This window comes from Lissotriton vulgaris, unplaced genomic scaffold, assembly GCF_964263255.1.
Source record: "Lissotriton vulgaris unplaced genomic scaffold, aLisVul1.2 SCAFFOLD_445, whole genome shotgun sequence".
Lineage (NCBI taxonomy): Eukaryota > Metazoa > Chordata > Amphibia > Caudata > Salamandridae > Lissotriton > Lissotriton vulgaris.
In genome coordinates, this window is record NW_028241191.1 from 883,680 (window position 1) to 891,476 (window position 7,797).

The window sequence follows — 7,797 nt, forward strand, 5'->3', positions numbered from 1 at the left end:
GTTATACGTGTATCCCCTGTCTTCGTAAGTGCGCTGCGACTGCCGCGAGGCACTTCGTGAATACCCTCGGTGCTGATTTCAGTCCGAAGGCCAGCGTTGTGAACTGGTAGTGGCCTCCTCCGATTGCGAACCTGAGCATATGCTTGTGCTTCTCGTTCATCGGTTTGTGTAAGTAGGCGTCCTTGAGGTCTATCGTGACCATGAAGTCTCCGACCTGCAACTGCGGCAGCACCTCCTGCAAGGAGGTCATTTTTGAACTTTTGTGTTCTTATGAATTTGTTGAGGAACCTCAGGTCTAGGATGGGTCTCATTTTGTCGTCGACCTTTGGTACTAGGAAGTACGTTGAGTATATTCCCTTGTTCCTTTCCCTGAAGGGAACTCTTTCTATGGCCTTTTTTTGTAGAAGTTCTTGCACTTCTTCCTAAAGCCTCGCCAGCTGTTCTTTTGCTGGTGGCTTCCCCCTTGGTTTTCTGTTTGTTGGTTTTCTCTCCAACTCCAAGCAGTATCCGAATTGAATGATGTTTAGGATCCATCTGTCTGATGTTATTTCTCTCCATTCCTGGAGATAGAACTTTAATCTTCCTCCCACTGGTGTCATGTGGTCGTAGGTCATTAGATTGTCCTGACCCCTTCGTACGTGGTGCCCCCTGGGATCTTTTCTGTGGTCGGGCACCCGGGGGAGTGTGAAGTCACTTCGAGGTGGGCTGCTGCCCCCCTCTTCTATTCTGGCCACGTCCATTTCTCCCTCGAAAGGACTGACCCCTTGGTTGGTATTGCCAGGACTGCTTCTGGTGACCTTGCTGAGCCTGCGAGTCTGCCTGGTGCGTCTGCTGGAAGGCCTGGTGCGATGTACCTGGCTGGTTTCCACCTCTCCCGCCGGGGTGCCTCTTCTGTTGCCTCTGAACTGCAATGCCCCCATGGATCTTGCAGTCTCGTTATCTTTTTTGAGTTGGCATAGTTTGTCGTCAACCGTTGCTCCGAAAAGTGTTTCGCCGTTGAACGGTGTGTTCAGGATACTGTGTTGTACCTCGGGTTTGAACCCTGAGATCCTGAGCCAGGCGTGTCTCCTTTCCGTGACACCCATCATCATTAGCCTGCTGGCGGTGTCTGCTCCGTCCAGGGCTGTCTTAAGGCAAGAATTTGCCGCGTTCTTCCCTTCTTCGATCAATTTTTCGGCCTTCTGCCTGGCATCCTGGGGTAGGTCTTTCACCAAGTGCCCCAGCCCCTCCATGATCTGGTACATGTGCCTGTTTAACAGGGCGTTGGAATTAGCCATGCGCCAGTTGTTTGTGTTGGGAGCAATGTCTCTAGCAGGAAGTCTGCTTTCTGCTTTTCTTCGTCGAGCTTTAACTTGAATGCAGTCGCGGTAGATTGTATCGCCGAGTTGTATGCCCCGATGTCGTCCGGCGGCGAGTGTCTCGAGGGGTATGAGTCGACCGCCTCCTCCGGGCTCTCGGTGTCGACGTCTAGGTAATCCTCCTCACGTGGGTCAGAGGTGACCGACTCGGCGTCCACTCTACTGCCCTCTTCGTCCTCGTAGCTGTAATCCTCGTAGGGTGTTTTCTTCAGCTTCCCGGTCGTCGACCATCTCGTCGCTAGGCACATGGTCGTCGACATGTTCCTCTTCCTCCTCGACCAGATCTAGCACGGCGTGCTTGCTCTTGTGTGGAATCGTGAAGGCACTCATCTCGGCGGCGACCTCCTTTCTCCGCTGCAAGAGGCTTGCCATCTCGACTTCCAGCCGACATCTTTTCCTTTCCACCTCGACCGCGTTTTCGGCTTCGGAACGTTCGTCTCCTCTCTTCGGCGCCTGGTTCAGCGTCGAGATTTTCGGCGTAGACTGCTTGGACGTCGAACTGGCTTTCGGGTCCTTGGACGTTGCCGAGGCTTTAGGGTCTTTCTCCCTCGACGTCGATCGGTCCCTTTCGGCGACTATCTTCAACGCTTTCTGCTGGTCAACAGCCTTCGGCGCCAGGGACTCCTTCTCCGAGGATCCGCTGGGCCTGCTCGTGGTCGCGGACGGCAGATGTCGCTGCGTCGGCGCCTTCGGGCTCTTGGCCTTGTGCTTTCGAGACCCAGAGTCTCTCGTGCTCTTGTGGGACGTCGAGTCTCCTACCTTATCAGGTGTCTTCTTGTAATCGGTCTCTACGACCGTGTAGCCGTCGTCTTCGGCGGCAGCGTTGTCCTCCTCCTCTGAGGACATCCCCAGCTCGTACAGCGATGGCGTCGGGGATTTTCCTCCGAGGGCGGCGTGTGCTACCCTCTGTCTCTTCCTCACACGGAGGGTCTTCTGGGCGAAGACGGCGCAGGCGTTGCAGTCCTCGCTTCTGTGTTCTACCGGTAGGCAGAGGTTGCAAACCGGGTGCTGGTCTTTGTGCGTACTTGTGTCTGCAGTTCGGGCAGAACTTGAACGGCGTGTTGTCCATCCTCGTGCGTTCAGGCCTCCCTGAGCGCGTGGACGTCGACGATCGTCGAAGTTCTCAAGGTTTTCACCTTCTTTCCTCTTCGTCAATGTTTTGTGAAGTCTTCTCTAGTCTTCTTCTTCCAATATCTCCTCCAACTTCCACTCTTTTCAGTACTTTCTCCAAAAATGTCTGGAGCCCAACGGGAACGATCCAGACCCGACCGCGGAAAAAAGAATCTGAAGATGGCGCCCAAGAGTGGGAGCTTCCGCAGGAAGCATGCCGACGTCACCGGAAATGCACCAGAGGAGGTGTGACACCGACGCCCACAAAGGGCTACAGAAAAAAAAATTTAAAAACAAAGAAAAGACTACGAATCCGGACCCAACCACAAGACCGCGGAATATGCACAGCATAGTGAATCCAGAAAGATTCATGCTGCAAAACTGCTGCAATCTTTCCCGACCGGTGTTACATGGTCTGGGGGTAGTGACAAGAAGTCACTGTTTGGTATTGGTAGAGGATCTGGTGGTGTTATTCCCTCGTCCTCTACCCTTGTTGTTATTGCCACGGTATCCACCTCTGTTTTTGTAGTAGGTGTTTTGCGTGTTCCCTTTGTTGTATGAGGTTTGCTGTGTTGAGCCTCCTCTTGCAGCTCCTTTGTTGCCGGAGTGACGAAAGGAGCCGCCTCTGTATTGTTGTGACGGCAAGGCTCCCATAGACTTGGCTGTCTCGGTATCCATCTTCATTTTGTCTAATATTGTGTCCACATCAGGCCAAATAAATAATCAAGGTTTACAGGTTGATTGAGTAAAGTGCTCTGAACCTCATTTTTAAACCCAGAGATGCGCAGCCACGCATGTCTTCTGAGCATGACACTGGTATTGATAGCCCTGGCTGCTGTGTCTGCCGCATCTAGCGCACATTTGACGTAGGCGTTAGATATTAGCTTTCCCTCTTGTATTAGGAACTCTGCCTGTTCCTTATAAAGGTCAGGTAGATGCTGAAGAATTTGCTCTAGTGTGTCATAGTGTGCCCTATCATACCTGGCTGACAGGGCTTGTGTGTTTGAAATTCTCCATATGTTAGCTGCTTGAGCAGCTACCCTTTTGCCTGAAGCCTCCAGAATCTTAGACGCTTTGTCCGGAGGTGGAGCCTCGCCAGTAGTCTGCGAATTAGCACGTTTACGTTCATTGGCTACTACCAAAGCGTCTAAAGGCAGATGTCCCTTACTGTATGTAGTGTCCACTGGCGCTGGCCTATATTTCCTCTCTATTCTGGGGTTAATGACCCGTGCCCTGATTGTTTCCTTAAATATGTCCCCTGCGTGTTTAAGCATCCCTTTTAACATTGGCAATGTTTTGACCGATCTTTCAGAAGTGTTGAAAGTGTCAAAGAGCAAGTCTTCCTCAAAGGGGTCTGCATGCATCTCCACGTGGTGATTGTATGCTGCTCTTTCTATCGCCATTGTCTAACCCAGGGTGGTGTGGAGTGCAGATCTTTTGACTGGGTTGAATGTGTGACATTGATCCACATTCGGTCCATCACCTGTTTTGTTTGCAACTGCCGCCATAAGTGTGCTGGGGATGCCCAGACGTGGGTCCCAGGCACTCCACACCACTGGAGTCAAGCTAGCCGGGCTGATGAGGTGTTACCTCGAAACCGGTCCGGTCCTCGGATGCTTGATTCCGTTCTGGGAAGGACATGGCTTTTGTAGTTCGGACTGGACCCATGGGGCACAGGGTCAGAGCTGATTTGCATATCGCCATTGTCTAACCCAGGGTGGTGTGGAGTGCAAAAAAACGATGGATTTGGGCCCAGATCTTTTGACTGGGTTGAATGTGTGACATTGATCCACATTCGGTCCATCACCTGTTTTGTTTGCAGCTCTTTCTATCAATGCATTGAAAGCAGCTGTGTCCTCTGTAGGCGAAGTCTTAACAGGGTATGCAGTATTGTCTGGAATGGGCTGAGAGTCTCCAGGATCTACAGGGTCAGACCATGGTCGATTCTGGTTGTCCTGGTCACTGTCCACAGTATAATCGTACTGTTCATTATCCTCATAGTCCATATCCTCATCTGTGCATGTGGGAGAATATGTATAAGTTTCTTGCACATGTGGTCTGATAGGCTCAAAGAGAATTGGAGATGTAGAAGTGTCTCTTTTCTTTTTGAGTGGTATCTTATAGGCCTCAGCACAAGTGTCTTGTCTGATTTTCCTTTTTAATAGGGTAACTTTGCCAGTATCGGGGTCAACATACAGTTTTGACTGTTCATCTGTTCAGAGCTCTTGCTCTTCAGGTGCTTTAGCTCTTTTCCCCGTTATCGCCTTTTTTGTATGTGTCGGTTCGATTCCGGTTGTTGGTTCGACCGCTCTTGGCTTTAAGTGTGTTGGAAGTCCGAATTTTATCGGTCCGAGGGACTTTTGTGTTTCAACAGTCTTTTTAGTCTGTATGAACTTCTTCGGAGCCGTAATTGTTATCGATCCGACTGTTCGCGTCTGTTCGATAACCACTTTTTGGCCTTGTGTCGTCTTCGGAGCTTGCTGCTTCGGAGCGATGTTTTGCTGCCTCGGCTCGACGGACCCCTTCGGTTCGATCCTTTCCTTCGGCTCGAGTGTCTTTATGTGCACTGGCCTTGGTTTGTCGACTTTGTTTCGGTTCGACAACCGTCTTTGAGTCCCTTGTTTGTGTTGCTTGGTGTCGACATAGATTTCGTCGGTTCGACGGCCTTTAGCTTAGGCATTGGCCCAGCCGGGTCGACAACCATTTTCTTTTTGGTCGGCTCCGATGGATTCACACCTTTCGTTCCGAAGACTGTAAAGTCTATCAGTTTCGGTTTCTGTTGTGTTTCCATCACTTTCGGTTTCGATATTACCAAGCTATGGTAATGTTGCACCGATGGCTCTTGTCTTATATTCTTAGCCGGGCTGAATTGCGGGGCTATAGAATCGATGTCATGATCTTGGCTAATGCCTTCCGGCGATGCCTCGACCTGAGCCTCTGGAAGCGTATCAGTAAATGTACTGGGCTCCGTACTCACGGTTGGCCCAGTGTCCTCGACGGCTCCGATGCCTGCATCGTCGTCCCCTACCTCGACGATGTCTTCTTCTTCGTCGACGTAGTAGTTGGTCATGTTTTGACCCCTGTTCCGACTGCAGATCTGAGTTTTCAGCTTCGATGACCTCTTCGTCGTCTTCAAAGATATTCTCCGGGTCAGGCACTGGCTTCTGCATGGTCTGCCTCGCTGCTCGTCGAATCCGAAGTGTTTTCTTCGATCATGCACAAGCTAAGCAGTCGGCTTCATTGTGTTCTGGAGATAAACACTTGTTACACACAGGGTGTTTATCTATGTGTGGATATTTGGAGTTACAGTTGGGCATCTTTTGAATGGACTTCGTTCCATTGACGGTCGGTCCGTTGGTGTTGAAAGGGCCAAGCGGCCCGATTCGACGTCCTGAGTATAAAGCAACAGGAATAAAGTTGTTGGCACCGATCGAATAACAATACAGATGCCCCCGAAGGCCTTTTGGCCTTTTAGAAAGTTTGTAATCGATTCCGAACTCCGAGTTACGAAATTACATCCGAACCCAATGGCGGAAAAAAACAATCTGAGGATGGAGAGGATGCCCATGCGCACTGTAGTCCAGGGGAGGAACCACCTATCTCGTGATACTTCGAAGTCTCTTCCAGGACATTAATGTGCAATCATCCGGACCCAACACTATGCGGCGATCTATGCACAGATATGAATTCAGCAGCCTACATGCCGCGAACACCATATTACTGAGAGTAGGTAAAGAACAGAACCCTAGGAAAAGGTACCCGTACGACTGTCGACAACACCACGAGGACGTACAAATGACAAAAACGGAAACAGACGTGACGTAATCGTAATATGAATGAGATTTAAAGAAAGCTGACGAAGTTATACGGAGCTTTACACAAACGCTTTATTTAACTAAAAAAATAAATAATTATTGCATCAGTATGTGGTGGCTTTTTATCCACGCAGTGGTCCTTTGGCACGTCGGGTTAAGAGGCCATGATTAAGGGACTGAATTAGCGAGCCCTGAATTGTCAACTCAAATGGCGATGCACAAATATACAAGTAAGCCTGGGAAGGGACAGGAACCGAACCAGTGGAGGCGCCCTGCCGAGATGCGAACGGGAACATTCTGGCGGTATTTATACAGTTCCCGAAAAAAACAGACTTCAGCTGCGCTTGGCACGCAGCCTCTGGAGTGCTTTTAAGAATGGACAAATGTCTGTGTCAATGGACAAATGTGAAGTACACAAGGTTGAAAGCACAGAGGCGGCTAACTGAGAACATCACTGCGAAAGTGAAAGTAATTAGGCCAGCAATGCGAGGATCCCTTTGAAGCTCTCGGAGGCAGGGTGAAATGGTACTAATAAGCCTGTGGGGGAAAAGCGCGTGCTTGTGTTCAAGTGAACTGTTTGAAATCCGCCTGAAGGTTTGAGAACTTATTTTGCCTCCTATTATTCTCCCCTATCCATTCCTTGCGGAATGGGATAGGCGAGACCGAAAAAACAAAGAAAAGACGACGATTCCGGACCCAGTGTCAAGAATTCCTGTCATGCGAGGGGAGGAAAACGGTAACCAGCGAAAACGGACTACATCTCCCAGGATGCTTAGCGGTTAAGAGGTTATGTAAACAGGAGAGCTGTTACATAACTCAAGGAAAACACGCCCTTATGTAAACAGGAGAGCTGTTACATAACTCAAGGAAAACACGCCCTTATGTAAACAGGAGAGCTGTTACATAACTCAAGGAAAACACGCCCTTATGTAAACAGGAGAGCTGTTACATAACTTCAAGGAAAACACGCCCTATAAAGGGAGGAACCGGGAGGTACAACGCTGTCGGATATTGTGTTTACACCGACGTACCTGCTTAGTGAAGAGCAGTGTTCCGGAGTGGTGCTCCAGTAAGGCAAGAACGGAGGTAGGTCGAGTCGTTACTCCCTGGGCCGTGTCTTGCCCCATCGTCACCTGTGAAGGACCCGGAAGCTCTACCGGTCAACCATTGAGCTTCGCTTTTTGACTCGGCTGAGTCAAAGCGCAGTGGCGCTTTTGCTGGTTGGAGTCGTAACTCCCAGCCCGACCAGAGATACAGGGACTGCCAGCTGTAACGCACACCAGGAGGTGTTTGCCGCGTTACAGACTCGGAAGTCCACAGGATCGATCGAGCGGCTGCTCTCAGTTCAGTCTTCTTGCTTTTGATTGGGGTATCGGTGACGCATCACCAGGAGGTGACTCCGCGTCCCGGTGCAGTCTGAGGAAGAGGTTGAGCGGCTGCTCCCTTCAGGTAGAGACCCCGGCTGGGTGTTTCCCTGACTCCTCGATTCTCCCCAACACTCTTCGTGCCCCTCA